Below are 16,996 nucleotides of genomic sequence, written 5' to 3'. Positions count from 1 at the left end.
CTGCTTTTTGAGCATCCACCTGATCCCTCCCAGGATTTTCCTTTTATGCTTCCAGGATCTAAGATCCCTCCTGCTGCAATGGGTTTTAATGCAGGGAAAAGCACAGAAAACGTGATGCACTGGCCACAGACTATCAATCATATCACATCATATATTATTTACACTGGTGATTTTTCACTGATGTTTTGGAGACCTCTGAGAGCCACAGGCTACTCTGAAACGGTAAAACAAGGACGAGTAAGAAAAGTATGTTTGTAGCTGCTTTACAGCAGTGTCCAAACGTGGCACCTGGGAATGGATCTGGCATCACCACCAAAAAAAAAAAAAAAAAGTCCTGAAAAACTCTTTCCTATCCAGAGTTGCTATGGGACGGGCAGGAAGATGGCCGTGACCGTTCTACTGTATCTTGCAAAGGTTGAACCTCAACCATGACAACTCCAAAGACAGTGGTATCATTCAAACATCAGCTTTCCTGCCAGAGAAAGCATAAGTTACAGCTACTTTTGTACTGACTGCCAGGTGTTGGGTGAAGCCTCTTCCATTAATTTCACGTTGGTCACGAGGACACACCTTCAGGTGTTTCATCAGAACCAAGTAGCAACAAAAAAGATTAGACTGAGATTGGATATTAGGAAAAAATTCTTCACAGAAAAGGTTATCAAGCCCTGGCACAGGCTCCCAGGGCAGTAGTGGAGTCACCATCCCTGGAGAGATTTAAAAGACCTGTAGATGTGGCACTTGGGGACATGGTTAAGTGGTGGGCTTGGCAAACATGGGTTAACAGTAAGATCTGATGATCTTAGAAGTCTTTTCCAACCTAAACAATTCTACAGTTCCATAAGAATCAGCATCAAAACTCAACAGACCAACACAGCTCCTGGATATATTTTCATGTGTTAAGTGACCAACACTAAAGACCTTGCTTACTGGGATGTCTTGTTGTCCCTCCTCATCACAGCTTTTTCAACTGCTTTCTAATCTCCTTGATGCCCTCCTAGCTGGCAGGATTGGGCTTGTATGACAGGCTTAGCTCCAGAAGCTGGAGAGGGTCTGAGATAGTGGCCACAAAGACCAGTATGGGTAATGAGCAGAAAAAAAACTGGAGATGCCCTGTGTGATGAGCAACTCAGAAGTGGACATCAAACTGCTTGTTAGCAGAGAGATGGTAATTTTGGCAACCAGCACATCTCCTGTGTCCATTCAGCCGGCTTCCTTCTCTGCCCAGGACTCCAGCCCATCACCATCAGCGCCAAACCCATAAGCATCCCACAGGTGCTATGCCTTCACAGTGGCTCTGAAGTCACACAGGAACCCTACAGCAGACCCAGGATGCAAAAGATACACTCCACACTCACCTGGATAGCTCTCCTGTGGCCTTAAATTAGGTAGACAAGTATTTCACTGGAAGTGGTTTTAGACAACCTCGCTGGCATTCTCATATAGATGAAGGAGGATAGATTAAGATTAGATTAGATTAGAAAGAAATTTTTCCCTGTGAGGGTGGTGAGTCCCTGGCACAGGTTCCCCAGAGAAGCTGGGGCTGCCCCATCCCTGGAAGTGTCCAAGGCCAGGTTGGATGGGGCTTGGAAGATGGAAGATGTCCCTGCCCATGACAGGGTGGTGAAACAAAATGAACTTTAAGGTCCCTTCCAACCCAAACCATTCTTCAATCCTATGATATTGCTCTTTGCCCACTTCATATACACCCATGCACGAGATGCTAAAGGCACATGGGGCCCTTCCTCCTCCGTGCATCTCTGCTGGGATCAGAGACAATCCAGCAGGCCGGGATCTCTCAAGCCTGCCTTTCCCAAAAACAAGTCATCAGATGTCTGTGACTCTGTGCTTGGCAGACTCAGCCTTTCTCTCCTTATCACTGCCAGAAATTATTCACTTAACATCCATGGCCTTCCGCCAGCAGGAGCGCGGCACGAGGAGCAGAACCGTCTCCTCCGCTCCTCCTGCAAACCAAAGAAACAAAAGCAAGGCTCTTCCTCAAGCAAAAAAAAAAAAAAAAAAAAGAAGAAAAAAAAATTCCCACCAGCTAAGAAAAGCTGGAGGTTAATATAAATTCCATGGGTTTGAGGGGGAAATGGAGCTGCATTCAAAGACTCGATGGCTAACCACGCTTCCTTCGTCTGGCAACTGCCCGCTCCGCCGGCAGAGTTATTGAGGAAGTTAGACGAGTGCTGTATTTGTTCCAGCTGCAGATTTCCCTTAACCCCTGGTACTGGTGTTTTCAAAAAACACAGATCTTCTTTTCTGATGGTGGCTTTTCATTTTCGTGCGTGCCACGTCTGCAGTTATTAGCTCTAAGCGCTGTCATTTGTAGATTAAATATAAAGAAAAAAAGCCCACTGCCATTCTAAGAAGTCCAGGCTGGATGAGCAAAACGGGGGATTAAAAGAAGGCTTTCAGGAATTAGCTTGGAACAGGAAAGAAGAAGATAAAGCCATTATAAAAGCTTGGGCTAATACAGGAGTCCTTTTTGTTGTGTTAATGCAGTCACACAAATTCCTATGAAGATTTATTAGTCAGGTCATAAAATCTGTTCTCCTTCCTTTTCTGATGATAAAATCAAGATTATTTTCCTCCACTAACATGTTCCTTTCTCTCAATTAAGAGGAAAAAAAAAAGTATTTTTCCAAGAGTCTGTTTGTGGTGTACAGAAGGCTACAGGTGAGGCTGATGTCTTCAGAGCAGAGCAATACAGATGCTGAAATTCAGGTGCCTGTTTAGAGACTACACTGTTTGGATGCACAGCCCCAGGTCTGTGGTACCCAATGCTGAATAACTTGACCAAGCTGGAATACACAGCACTGTCCCCTTCCACCACCCCAGACCTGCTATGACACCGGGCTGTCCCACGGAACTTCAGTCCAGTAAAGCATCTACTTTATGGGAATCTGCTCCTAAGTCTACTATTTGCCTTGGCCCACAGCCAGCCAAGCACTTAGGCACATGCTTAAAGTTAAGCACAAGAGTAAACAGATTGAAGTCAGGGGGACTTAAAATTAAGCACATATTTCAAGGATTTGCTGGATAAGGGCCTTAACCCTGGTGAGCAGCGTTTAACTGGGATGATTCCCAGCTGATTAGTTCCCCCTTTTCCCTGACCTCCCCTCCATCGGGCCAGGCAACAAACGGTTTCTGTTTTGCCACCATGCTGAAGGCCTGACTTTAAAGAAGCCTTGTCAAGCCTCCAGGCAGAGCATGTCTTTCTTTAATTATACCTGCCTGTGAAATACCTTCCAGAAATCCCCACCCAAACAAAGCCTCAGGAAAGGAAATAACGGAAATTCTTGATGGTTTCCACGGGGGAAGCGATCCGAACCAGTGAGACAAGGCGCACGTAAGACAAGGCTGATGACTGCTCCTACTGTACACAACTCCCAGCCCGGAGACACTCCTTACAGCTCCAGCAGAAACTCACAGCTCCCCCAGCCCTCACCTCCCAGGGCAGGAGCCCCCTTGAACCTGTCCCCTGGATGTGTCTCTCTGCACGTGTTAATCTGAAAAGCCATTTGGTGGACACTTCTGGTGGAAGAAGAAGGAAACCTGCAGGACTGGAGTTTTGTTTTGTTTGTTGGTTGGTTGGTTTTTGTTTTGTTTGGTTGGTTGGTTTGGGTTTGGTTTTTTTTTTTCCCCTTCTATGTCCTTTCATATGGGCTTTTAAACCTTATTTCAATTGCATCTACGCATGCTAGTTCCTTGGTGGCTGTGGGTATGTGGGCAGGTCTGGCAGAGTGAAAGCCCTCTTGGCACAGAGGCAACCCCTCCAAACAGGCATCAACAGGCGAGTCTTGGAAGACATGGACAAAACAGACAAGCAGAAGGTTAGAAACCTGGACATAAAGATGAAGATCTTCTGTTGATTTCTTCAGATACAGGACTCCTCTCATCAAGGAGCAGCAACTTGCCTAGACTTGACAGTGAGCTAATGAAACATCACAAAATCCCACTCCCATTCCTTACCTGTCCCCATCCAATTCACTTCTAACCATCCTCTGCTCCATTTACCCTCTGCTCCTGAACACTCAGTCCTTTCCACCAGGGCATTAATGACTGACTCACCTGTGATAAACATAGCAAATAACCAAGCACCTTTGGCAAAGCACCTGTGAAAGATGCCTGGATCACTCCATCCAAACTGCAAACCACTCTAGGTGACCACTAAATGATCAATTTTCACTGCAACACGTGCAGAAAGACTTCTGCATTGCCACAACACCTTCCTTTTGACCCAGCCTCATCTCAGGGAAGCTACCTTAGACCTCCCAGAAGAGCACAGCCACCAGCTGCTGCTCTGCAGCCTTGCCCTTCCCGAATCAACAACTCTCAGAAGTTGAGGACTGGTAGAATAAATTCAAGTCCTGCCTTGTATGCAAACTGCACCATGAAAAGACACGGCAAGCAGAAGCCAAACAAAGCAGTTTTCTTCTCCTTCAGACAGGAATGTCAGGATGGTCAAGTAGTCACAGAGCTCCACCTCTCACGCAGCAGGTTCCCAGCCTCAGGTGCACTTGCAACCCTTGGAGCTACTTGCACTCCGTTTACGTGGCCTCACTGGCCACTGGCAGCTGGGCACTAGTTCTTTGGAACAGCAGCAAAGGAGCTGTATATTGGAAATCTGTCATACTTCACCTGCCCTCCACCAGGTCAACATAGCCCATGTAATAATCATTTATTACTCTACTTGGAAGCACCACCAAAACCCTGAAGCAAGACATTGTGTGCAGGGATCAGAGAGTGCAAGGAGAAAAGTAGCATAATACCAAGGCTGAAAGAAGAACCTGCAGCTCACTAGCTTTTACCTTCAAACACGGGCACTTGTAAAGGAAAAAAAGAGTTTCAGTAAAAAATCTGTTTGCCTAAGTATTTATAAATTGAACTACAAGTAGCCTTCCTTTCAACTAAAAGACCTTGTAGTGTGTGTAGTCCCAAAACTGTGGTATTGCAAGAGGGGTGGGGATGAGACCCTGAATTCCTCCCTGGCCATGACAGAATCACAGGATATGCTGAGCTGGAAGGGACCCACAGGGATCATTGAGTCCAACCCTCAGCCCTGCCCAGGCCCATCCCCAAGGGTCACACCCTGTGCCCCAGAGGATCATCCAAACGCTCCTTGAGCTCTGGCAGCCTTAGTGCTGTGCCCACTGCCCTGGGGAGCCTGTTCAGTGCCCAACCACCCTCTGGGGGAAGAACCTGTTTCTAATATCCAGCCTAAACTTCCCCTGACATAACCACACTGTTCCCTTAGGATTTCAGGCATGACATGGGACAGTTCTCCCTCATCTCCCTTTCCAGGGCTTCTGCTCTGCCTGACAGTTTGTCATAACCATGTCCAGTCTCGCTTCAACTTTTGGAGCACTTGCAGGAGAAGAGGAGTTTCCACCCATCCACACTGATGATGCAGACGCGGGGAAAGAGGAGCTGCCGCCGCGCTCTTTGGATCATGTCGGGTCGCACGTACGTTTGAAGTTGGCCACCCAGTTCTCAGCAGCCAGGAGCAATCTTGTAACGGCTACTTCCTCCACTGCTCTCAGGGCTGATCTTCAGGAAAGCTCTGTAGTGCGAGGAAATCCTGACCATCACCACCAGAGCGTTATCGACACAGCAAGGAGATAATAACGACAGGAACCGCCTTGCGGCAAAATCACCACCATGATTCATGCGACTGCCTGGTGCCAAAGTCCAGCGAGCTGGGACACGGCGACAGGAGGTCACACATGCTATTAGCGGGTTATTGCGCCAGGAAAAGAAAAAGGTGGGTTCCTGCAACTTGATGAGCATCATACGCTCTCCCTCTGGGAAATGCATCAGGTCTCCAGCACGTGATATACGGATTATTGCGCTGAACTCGGCTTCTCTTAGAAGGCCACAGGCCCCACCTTCTCCTCTGGGAGGGCAGGTGGCATCTAGTCTGGTAGATGCTGCCTGGAAAGAGTATCACCAATGGGACTGCTCTGGATTCACCAGACATACCACAGAATCCACAGCAGCCCTCTGACTCGCGCACAGCCTCCTCCCCAGAGAGATGTAGGTGGCCTTAATGACAGACAGGACTGGCGGGCACATCGCCGTGGCCCCACAGCACTCCTCAAAGACCTTCTACTCCAGGGATTGCTGGATGAGACCTTCCTGGTCTGTGATATGCATCTGAGGAGTAGCAGTTGTGTCATTAAAGGTGCTGGCTTGAAAAACTGGGTGCCCCCGGGTGGTGGTGAATCCCTGGAATGAGCACAGCACGTCAGGTAGCTGTGCCTCCTTCTCCTCCCTTGCTGGAGACCTTACACCTGCAGCACACAGGCTTTCTACTGGCACTGTGGGAGCAGCAGAAACTCCCCACCTTGGACAAGTAGAGAAATGGAGGAGCTCAAGGGCTGGTGACACAAAAAGGTTCACCTCCCTCGGTGGGGATCTGGCCACTTGTTGAGCAGACGGCAGGGAAGATGCTGACGTGGCATCATGAAGGAGCACCTAGACACGGCAAGGGGACGGATTTCCCTCCACCATGAGAAACACCCATCGGTACCTTCTCCAAGTGTAACAGTACACCAGAAATAGAGCCCCTCAGAGACTTTATTTTGTTCTCTCTTTCTTCTTTTTTTTTTTTTTTTTTTTTTTTTTTTGCAGGATTCCTAAGTTCACGGACTCTCTCTTTAATGTCACATGTGTGGCTCAGGTCCCTCAGGCCCCAGCAGAAGCAGCCTGGGATATTTGCACAGACCCCTCACAATGGAAGGAAGAGGGTGTAGGAGGGAGGATCAGGCTGCTGACCCCTTTATTGTTCTTGGGCCAGAAGAAAGCTTCCTCCTGGCTTAAGAACCACGGCGCTGAAAAAGTTTTCCAGCCAAAACGAGTCAGATGGAGTCACTGGGTGGTGGTTTTTATTATTTTTTTTTTCTTTCTCCTTCCCCTGCCTCCCCCTTCGGTCAAGCGACAGGGAGTCACAGGGTTGTGCTCCATTCACAAAATACCTGCTGCACATCACGTAGTCCTTCCCCCCGACGGTGGGGAAAGGCGCTGTAACCCAAGCAAACGAAAATAAACCATTTTTTTTTTTCCTTTCTCTGCAGATTGAAAAAAAAAAAAAAAAAAGAAGGGAAGAAAGGACCCTGTTCCCAGACTGACGCCTCCAGCGCACGCCCGCCGGGGAAGGGGTAGGCGGAGGGGGGAAACAAGACGACGATATGAAAGAAAACAAAAACCAGCAAATTCTGCTCCGAAAGGATTAAATGGAGGTTTTCCAAAAAAACACCCCGCCATTATATAATGAGGCTTAGCTCAGAGTCACCGGGGTCACACGATGCAGCAGACTGGAAAAACCAAAGCGCAGTGTAGCCTTTGAATTGTTAAGCCAACCATAAAAAAAAAATAAAACAGAAAACCGATATTGTGATTGCACGACAAGGTGGACGCTCATATATTAATGGTCAGGGTATTTTTTTTAATGCTTTTGCTCTTTCTGGCTGAAATACCATTTCAGTGTGAATCCAACTCCTTGCTTCTCTGCTTGTAGGGGTGGTGACCTGTTTTGCAGGGACACTGCTGGTGCTGGGCAGTGATGCCACAGGGAACACGGGGACTGCACCAGCTCCTGAAACCTTAGGACACACAGGGCTGGCTTTGCACTCACAGCAAAACCAACCACAAGTGGAAACTCTACTGCAACAACCCAGGTATCAAAACCCATCGCTGTGTTTCCAGATCAAAATTTGCACACAAGGAGATGATTTTTCAGCATGTTGGTTGCACCTACAAGTCCAGCCATGATCCACAGTCACCTGCCCAGTCCCCAGGCTATCCACAGCCTTTAGGTTGAGTTGTTTGTACAACCACAGGTTATCTCGAAGCTCCTTCATCCTTCATGTCTCCCAGTGCTGTCTAAATCAAAGATAGAATCATACAATCACAGAATCGCTTGGGTTGAAAAGCCCTCTAGGATCATCGAGCCCAACTATTACCCAGCACTGCCAAGCCCATCACTAACCCATGTCTCAAAGTGCCACATCTACATGGCTTTTAAATCTCTACAGGGATGGGGACTCCACCATTCCCACATTTGACAACCCTTCCCATGAAGAAATTGTTCCCTAATATCCAGCCTAAACTTCCCTTGGTGGAACTCGAGGCCATTTCCTCTTGTCCTGTTGTCTGTTAGCTGGCAGAACAGACCAACTCATCATGGCTACACCCTCCTGTCAGGCAGGTGTAAGATCCCAGCTCCAGGGCTGAACAACCTCCATGGACAACAGGGATGGGAATAAACCTTCAACAAGAAGAAAACTTTAAAAAAGCCCACCCTAGCCATCTGCTTTTGGAAATCCAAGCTTTCACTGACCACAGGCCCAGTGGCTGGAGCAGACCAGCCACAGCCATCATTCCGTGGTGTGCCAAGGGAGTCCAGCAGCAGTGGTGTGATGGTACCTGGACACCATCCTGAACTCGTGTTTTCTTTTAAATTACAACAAAGGCAAATCTGTGCTTCACATTTCAGTGTTAAAAACTGGCTTTGGTCTGGATTATTGTTGTGGAACAGTAATGAAAAATTTCTGCTGCTCCTTCAGAGCATGTCCATGCAACTACCGACCCCAAATCTCTCATTCTTATCCAGAAAACATGCAGCAACCTAAACGTAAGGAATATATATTTTTCTATTGTATTTGTGCATAGCCCTTAGAGGAAGCCTGGCCAATGAAGGTGTACACAGGCCACCAACTTGAAGGAATAATGTTGCTCACAGATGCGTGGTGGAGCAAATGTCAGCAGTTCCCTCCCTAGAACTAACAAGCAAAAGCAATCCATATCTTCTGTGATACCTGCTTATTTTGCCCAGCCAAGGGGTCCTATTTTTCCCAGCCAAAGGGAAACAAACAGCTCCTACAAGCACACATATTTTCTTTCCGTTTGGATGCCCCAGAAGAATATACAATGAGAAACAAAATAATGAAGCGGGTCACAAAAGCAGGAAGAAATGAAGCTTTATCATCCTCCAGTGGTTTCTCTGCTCATACATTACAGGAATTATAAAAGAAAAAGAATTAAAAAGAAAGCAAGCCAACAATGAGGAGTTTCTCCACAGCAGTACAAGCAGGTGAAGGGCAAAGAGGAATAACCCTTGGAGACATGGGTACTGGAGCAGCACCGTTTGATCAAAGGTGTGCAGACCACACTCCACTCACTATTCCTATTTTAGCCCCAACGAAATCCTTCAAACCCACCATCCAGCAAAGGCATTTTGGGGAGATGCCATAGAGTTTTCTTTCACTGACCATGCCAGCACACATTGGAGCCACGTCTGGAGCCAGCAGAGAAGTTCATGGAGTATCCCTGGAAGTGTTCAAGGCCAGGCTGGATGGGGCTCTGAGCAATCTAGTCTAGTGGAAGGTGTCCCTGCCCATGGCAGAGGATTTGGAACAAGATAATCTTTAAGGTCCCTTCCAGCCCAAAACACTTCATGATTCTGTGATCTGCAAAAAACCCAACCCCCAAAAGTATTTTTAAAAGCATAAAATGAGGGACAATAGGAACATAAGACTAGAAAGAACCTCTGAGTTACAGAGTTTGGTCTGCTACAACAGCTAGGACATCATTTAATCCCTTCACAAACAGTCTTTATTTTCCCCATGGAAGAGACATCCAGGCGTCATGTGCAGCAATAAATTTCCCACTTAAATGACAATCTTTGACCAAACCACCTTGGATTGCAATAAACACTTATCCAGCCACTAAATACATATATTTACACCCATAGCTATATATACATCTCCCCAGGCTGGATGGGATTCACTTACCTGCTGCCTCCAGGCAGGAAGTTCACATTTTAAGAACTTCTGGTCTCATTTATTGTATTGGTTTCTATTCCCACAACATCAGAGGAAAGGCAGCAGAAAAGGGTGGGGGAGCATCTTCTGGTTAAGAAGAAATTTATAAATGCGACAGGAAACATTAACCTCCTATTTTGTCGGACAAGGGACGAGGACAACCCCCATTAGCAGGATTTTTAGAGAGCGATGTGTTTCTAGGCTCTGCAGGTCCCTCCACCAACGGGGATGTGTGCACGTCTCTCTTCTCTGGTCCTGTGGTATGCCTGCTTTTTTTTAGAGAGAAAATTCCTTCCTTTCCTTTATTTTATTAAACATTCAGGTCTTTCACGGAGAGCAGGGAAGGGGATTAGGATGTGGAAATAGCCAAGCCAGCAGAAATAGCTGCTTGACCAAAGAGACACTGAGTTTTTATTTGAGATCCTTAGAAATCTGGATTTTTTTTTTCTGCTACTTTTAATAACCTTTTTCTTTAACTTAATCATTATTCCATATTACTTCCACATTTCAGGAAAATATTCAGCAAATTCAAGGGACTGTAGCAAAAACCCTCTCAGATTTCTAATGAATCCTCTGGGAAAACAAGGGAGAAAAAGATGTAACATTACTGAGAAGTTAAAATTCAGGCAGGATTTGGTGAGGGGTGTGTTTTGGAGTCTATAAAAAGGACTGGGAAAAACCAAAACAAAAACTTTCAGGCTTGCTTTCGATATTATATAGCTGCATAAAAGCAAACCTTTCTGAAAGGGAAGTCATCTGTAGGGCTGGGAAAAATCTGTGTTGCTCTCTACTGCATTTAAGACAGAGCATAATGTGGTGCCATTTTTGAGCCTTAAATGCCTATCGAGTTGCTATTTATACCTCTGTACAATTTCCCTTACCCAAAACAGCTAATTCCCCAGAAAACTGCAGTTCACAGGTCTAAAACTATTTGTGAACTCCCTAAAAGCAAAATAGAGGATCTTTCTTCATCATCCTCCCAAGAACAGACTTATCCACCCAGCTCTCCCATCTTCCTGCCTCCTGGTCATGAACCCAAAACCTACCAGCCCCTATCGGTAAGCCCAGCCTAATCCTGCCATCTCTTCATGTCTACCCTTCCATAAGCCTGGCCCAAGGAAAAGCTGCAAGGCAGCCAAAATCCCATTATTAAACTTAGTTCGTAGCAGAAACCAGTGCCTGGCAAACTGGGATCCAAGGAACAGAGATGGCCCAGCAGAGATGGCTCCCTCCTCCTGAGGCTGGCATGTCCTTCCAAGTGGGGTTGGGTACAATCCAGAGTAGATGGGGGACAGGGACAGGTGGACAAATGGGAATGTGGGTGTTCAGGGGAACATCCTACACTTGATGGGGCAGCAGCACTTCCAGAGGAAGGGAGGACCCCTCAGCACACCTTGGTGTGAGAGGCATGGCTTCAGACTGAGCCCTGCTGGAGCATCCCACAGGAAACACACAGATCTGAGGATTATGCCTGCAAAGGTGGGATTTCCAAGAGAAACTGGGGAGGTGTCACGATGCCAGCAAGGGCAACCTGGGCTGTGGGGTATATCTGATGCCCAGATATCAGCTCCCTTCAGGCCGCTGATATTCAGGGGAGACCTTCAGTTTTAACCCTGCTCTGCTCAGGGATGCCATGAGGCTCAGGAGGATGCACAGTACTATCCAAATTCAGCCCCAGGTACAGAGAAACACCCTCCCCCTCTGTAAGCCCCAGGTTCCCCCATGCTGGACATGCACCTTGGGCCCCAGGTGGGCACAGCACAGGATGCAGAGCAGCACAACCTGGCACCGGAGGGTGAGAGGCACAGCCGCTGCAGAGCGAGGTTTCTGCTTGGAAAAAGCCTTTGGAAAAAGCCTGGTTTCCTCTGCACAGAGCTGTGTTTCGGGGCCGTGCAGCGAGGCTGCAGTGCCCTCTAGTGCTGCAAGGGCTCCCCTCTGCCACCAGTCCTGTCCCCTCGGCCACCAAACACGAGGCCAACCATCAGAGCTGCAGCATAAGCCACCCTTACCCCTTCCACCGTCCCCCCCTTGCTTATTCTAAACCCATGTCCCTCACCAGCTGATCCAAGCAGGGTGTGACAGCATCCCAATGCCTCCCATCCTGCAGGCATGGCAGCCTGGCCCTAACCCTGCCTAGGTGACCAGTACCAGCTCCAGGAACCTATAAAACAGGCATCTCTGTGCCCACCAGGCTGGGAAGACAATCCCAGGAATTATGAGTCAGTATTGCTAAGTCTGCCTGACTTAAATGACAGCCAGAAAAATAACACCAGTCCTGAGAAGGGAGAACCCATTTCATTTCTTAAAATCATGAACCACCTCTGAACCATAATAGTAGTAGTAGTAATAATAATTATAATAGTGATGGAAACATCAAAGCTCTTGGCCATTTCTCTTGCGTTTCCTTTGTGCACTGAATAAGGCTATTGTATGATATCAGGAAATTGGATATTAGGAAAAATGTCTTCATCCCCAGCACAGGCTGCCCAGGGCAGTGGTAACGTCCCCATTCCTGGAGGGATTTAAAAGCTGTGTGGATGTGGCACGTGGGGACCTGGGTTAAGGGTGGCCTTGGCAGTGCTGGGGAATGGCTGGACTGGATGGTCTTAAGGGTCTTTTTGAACCTAAATCTTTCAACGAATCTGTGATGTGGAAGATGATCATAATGTGATAGAGCCACTGGAAGATCTTCCCTTTCCTGCATGTCCAATAAAAACCACGGGGTTTATAACCTGGTTCAGGGCTCACAGTGACTGTGCTGTTCTGCCACAGCCCAGGCTTGGATGTTGCTAGAACCTGTGAGGTGATGAATTGTGCGGGAGATAAGCCAGCCTTGGTCCAGACCTCTCCTCTCCAGTGCTTTGGGGATGCCAATGGCCTCACCTGCCTTGCTTGGATAATGGTGTCCTTAACTCTGACTTGGGAGTGATGCTGAAGGGGTTACAGGTGACCATGGCAGTTTTCCCTCTCCAAACTGAAAGTCAAGGCGATGGTCACTGTCAGTTGGGTTAAAAACAACAAAAAACAGGCCACAGAAAGACTGTGACTTACTGGAAGCCATGGTAAACCAAAAGCTTTTTACTCAGCAGTAGAACTCTGACTCCCAATATGTTGTGACCTATACTCAAGTAAACCCTGGCTCTTTGACAGGGACTTTCCATGGTGGTTTTAGCTGTTACAGTATTGGAAAGACCCTTGGGATATGGGCTTTTCAGACAAGAAACCTCCTCTGAAAGCAATGCCATGCCTACATGTTCGGACAGAGTCCAGCAAGAACTGGGGGTGAGGAGAAGAAATCTCTGTTTCGGGGCTCCCGGGGAGAAACCCTGACTTCTTCATAAGGGTTTGATGTACACATAAAGGACATCAGGGTTAGACCTGATGAGTGACAGCAGAGACATAGAGCACAAGGGGCCCACACCACATCAACCAGGTCATTCCCAGTGGGAGGGGATGCCAGAGGGACGAGCCCAACCCGGCTCCACCAGTGTGGAACAGCCTACTGGGAGAGGAAGGATCTGAGCTGCCCAACATGCTGGGTAAAACGAGAACTGCCCGACCTTGTAGTGCAGAAAGAGCAGGCAAGAGGTAATGTGGAGAGGATGACTCCATATGGTGACAGTAAATAACACCACCCCACCAAAGAGATACCCCTGAGCTCCAGAGAGACCTGGTGCCCTGCCGCCACCACCACCCTGGGAGGGCCAGTGATCTGCAGGCTCCAGGAGCAAGCCCTTCATATCAGTGCTGGACACTGATCCCACCTTCTCACATGCAGTGTGACAGCAGAGGGGATCCAACCCTTCTCTCCCTGGACACCTGGCTTGGCTTCATCTCTCTCAGGGAGAGATATCCATATCTGACCAAGTCCACTTGTGAGCTGGTCCATCTAGGCACCCTGTAGAGCTGACAGGGAAAGGACGTGGGTACCCTCAGATGGGAATCATCCAGACTTTCCTAGACCTCCACACTGAGGTGCCACAAATCACATCCCAATGTGTCCATGCCTCGGCTAGGGCAGGAACCTCAAGCGAGCAATCCATGCACAGGTCCCACCTTTACTCACAGGATCTCAGCCCTCCCAGAATTTTAGGGTCTGACTTGAAAATACTTGTCAGTGAGGAGGGGTCCCAAGGAAAGTAGGCAGAGATGCCTGTAGGTGCCTAAATTCAGGTGGGATCCCAGCATGATCGGGAATCGTGGTGTTTCTAAGCCTGTTCGGACAAAATCAGGAATACAGTGGTGCTAAGAGGAACACAAACAACTTACAGAGTCTGCCTTTCTCCTAAGGAGCTGCTCCCTTGGTTCTCATCCAGCAAGGAAGCTGGATGACGACTGCAGCCAGAAGAGAAACAAGCAGTTTATTGTAACTGCAAGCATATGACAAAAAGGGTCAAACATCAGTAAGGAAATGGAAGGAGATGAGCTGCAAGGCAGTAAGGTGCCAAACCAAATGATATCAATGCTGCCTTCCAAGTTTATCCCATTACAACAGCAAAGCCCAATATGCCTTTCAGAAGTGCCACACAGCTGGACAGCGAAGGCACATCCCCAGAGTTCTGAGGAGGGCAAGCCCATCCTGAAGGCAGGAGTCCAGCAAACTGAGAGCCAAACACTGCGAGACACCAGTCCAGAAACCACTTGGGATGTGTCCTAAAACTCTCTGCTCGTGTCTAGCAGCGTTCACAGCACATCCCCGTGACATGCAGCCTCCTGTATCCTTCATGAGTTTTACAGGAAGGAGGGGGTTGGATTTTGCCCAGAGAAGCTGTGGCTGCCCCATCCCTGGAAGTGTCCAAGTCCAAGGTTGGATGGGGCTTGGAGCAACCTGGTCTAGTGGAAGGTGTTCCTGCCCATGGCAGTGGGTGGAATGAAATGAGCTTTAAGGTCCCTTTCAACCCAAGCCACTCCATGATCCTGTGATCTTGCAGGACATGACCCCTTAGGTTGTTTTTTCTGGTAAGTGTAGAGTGTGCCCAGGGCTTTCAGTCTGAAGCCTGTGCGTAAAGACTGGAGCACTCGGCTATGACACATCCAAGACTGAAAGCCTTCCCAAGCGTTTGCCAAAGGGAGCAAGAGCAAAAGGCACTGACTCAGCCCTCCCTGTGACGTCTTCATGACGTCAAGGTGGTTATGTGGTCTCCTTCAACAAACCAGTTGAGGTGCAAACGGAGAAGATGATGACGAGCAGCTCTGCCCCTGAGCTGCGCCTCTCTAATGCAGCAAATTGATCCTCTCTGGTATGCAATAGAGAGCAGTTCTTATGAACGGGGAACACTTATCTTCAAAAGAGTAGCCTTTTGGCAGCACTTTGGTGAATTAGTGCCCAAATCCAACTATAGACTTTCATGAGTAAGGAGAGATGAAGAGGTTACAGCTCATGAGCTGAGCCAAAGCAATGACCTCATGAGCTCCTAGCGATGAAGCTTTCAAAAATAAAACCTATTTACCAGTAAAAATCATCATGTCAGATGAGTTTTGAAAAGATGGAAGAAAAGCAGAAGAAAGTTTCAAAATACCAGCTGTGGTGAAGGAATTGCGGAGCTGGATTCACCTGCCCGTGCATGTCCACGAGATGGCAGAGTGGGCTGTCCTGTGAGAGCAGCCCCAGGGAGCATTCTCTGATTTCCAAACAAAAGAAGACGATTTCGGGGACGCTGTTTCGGGGGGTTTTTTGTTTATTTTTTCACCATTTAACTGCCAAACAGTCAGAGGCTTTCCTTGCAATATTTTATAAAATACTATTGATAGATTCGAACAGCAAAACTCATGTATAGACATATTAACATCCAGATATCCAGAACAGCCTGCTTAGCCCCCAGATACCCAGAATATTCTGTTTAACCTGTTAGGGATGTCACTGCATCTCTCTGTAGAGATACACATACACATCTGGATGTATACCTGAGATTAGTTCAAGATTCATGTCCTATGTCTATCATACCTTAATATCAAAGGCATCCAAATCTCCAAGAAGCCTGCAAGTAAGACCTGCTACCTCTCTCAAATATACTGCTTTTAACCCTTCTACAGCTGCTGAAGTACACTCAGCAGCAAAACATTTGCATCTGAGTTGTGCTGGGGGATGCTTGGACCACCCCAGTCGTGATGGAGGATGCTTGGACTGGTTCAGTCGCACTGGAGGGTTCTCAGACCACCCCAGTGGCACTGGAGGATGCTCAGACCGCCCCCCCTGCCTGTGCATGGCTGCTGTAAGCAAGCCAGGAGCTCTTAAACACAGACAGAATAAGAGCTTATGTATCTCCAATCCGAAAAGCCTCTTCTTCATGACACCTAACAAACAAAGCCCCATCATGGGACAACCCCATGGAAGGTTAACGATTTTCCTTCCATAGTCTCACACAAATACTTTCCCTTATGCCCCCACACACTGCTCCACAGAGCCATTTCAAACAAGGGATAAAGACCAGAAAAATCTCCGTCAGCATTGCACGGTTGCATTCAAATCCAGTTAACAATGACATGTGAGGATTAGACCAGCTGTCTGCAAGTATTTCACTTGTCGGCATTAAAAAAGACAAATCCTCACCCAGAACTACCTGGCTCCTAATTCCCACAGACACACATGCCAAGGTAAGCACGTCTCCAAAATAACGCAGCATCGCACGGGTCTGCCCAGGGGCACAAACAAAACACCAGATCCAGCATTCCCACTAGGTCTTCCAGCTTAGAAACATCACACTAACAGTTAAGCTAGATATTAAGGTATATATTGCAATTAATTCATTGGAGTCGATGAACTCAACCTGGTGTTAGGGCACAATGAGATGATAACCATACCAGGAGGACTCGGCTTATTTAATAGCTGTTCATTAAAACCCTCTTGAAGAAAATCAGCTCCTCGCACCAAAGATGGTTTGATTCCTCATTTCCCAATTATTCCCTGGGGAAAACTAACCTTATTTTGCAGAATTACTGGGGTTTGTACCAGCTGAACCTGATGTTTTCTCCCTGTGACCTAAAGTCCAGACACACCAAACATGGAAGAGACGGAGCAGGAAGCAGCTGCAGGGAATGCTCCTCCCTGCCAAAGTCAGCAGCACTTCTCCACTCCTTCCACTACTTCGTGTATTTAGTGCCAAACAGCTCACCCAAAAGAAACAGTAAGGCAGATCATCACATGGTTTGCAGGATGAGCAAAGCTATTC

General features: G+C 47.7%; 1 protein-coding gene across 4 annotated transcripts in view; it reads right to left on the bottom strand.

Moving 5' to 3' along the window:
• Window positions 1-16,996, bottom strand: part of CTIF (cap binding complex dependent translation initiation factor) — a 150,506-nt gene that overhangs the window by 78,319 nt on the left and 55,191 nt on the right. The gene's annotated exons all lie outside the window — the stretch shown is intronic.

Source organism: Pipra filicauda, unplaced genomic scaffold (assembly GCF_003945595.2).
Source record: "Pipra filicauda isolate LSUMZ 115617 unplaced genomic scaffold, ASM394559v2 scaffold128_size5466820_pilon, whole genome shotgun sequence".
NCBI lineage: Eukaryota > Metazoa > Chordata > Aves > Passeriformes > Pipridae > Pipra > Pipra filicauda.
The sequence above is the reverse complement of the archived record's forward strand: the minus strand, read 5'-3'. Positions and strand labels throughout refer to the sequence as shown.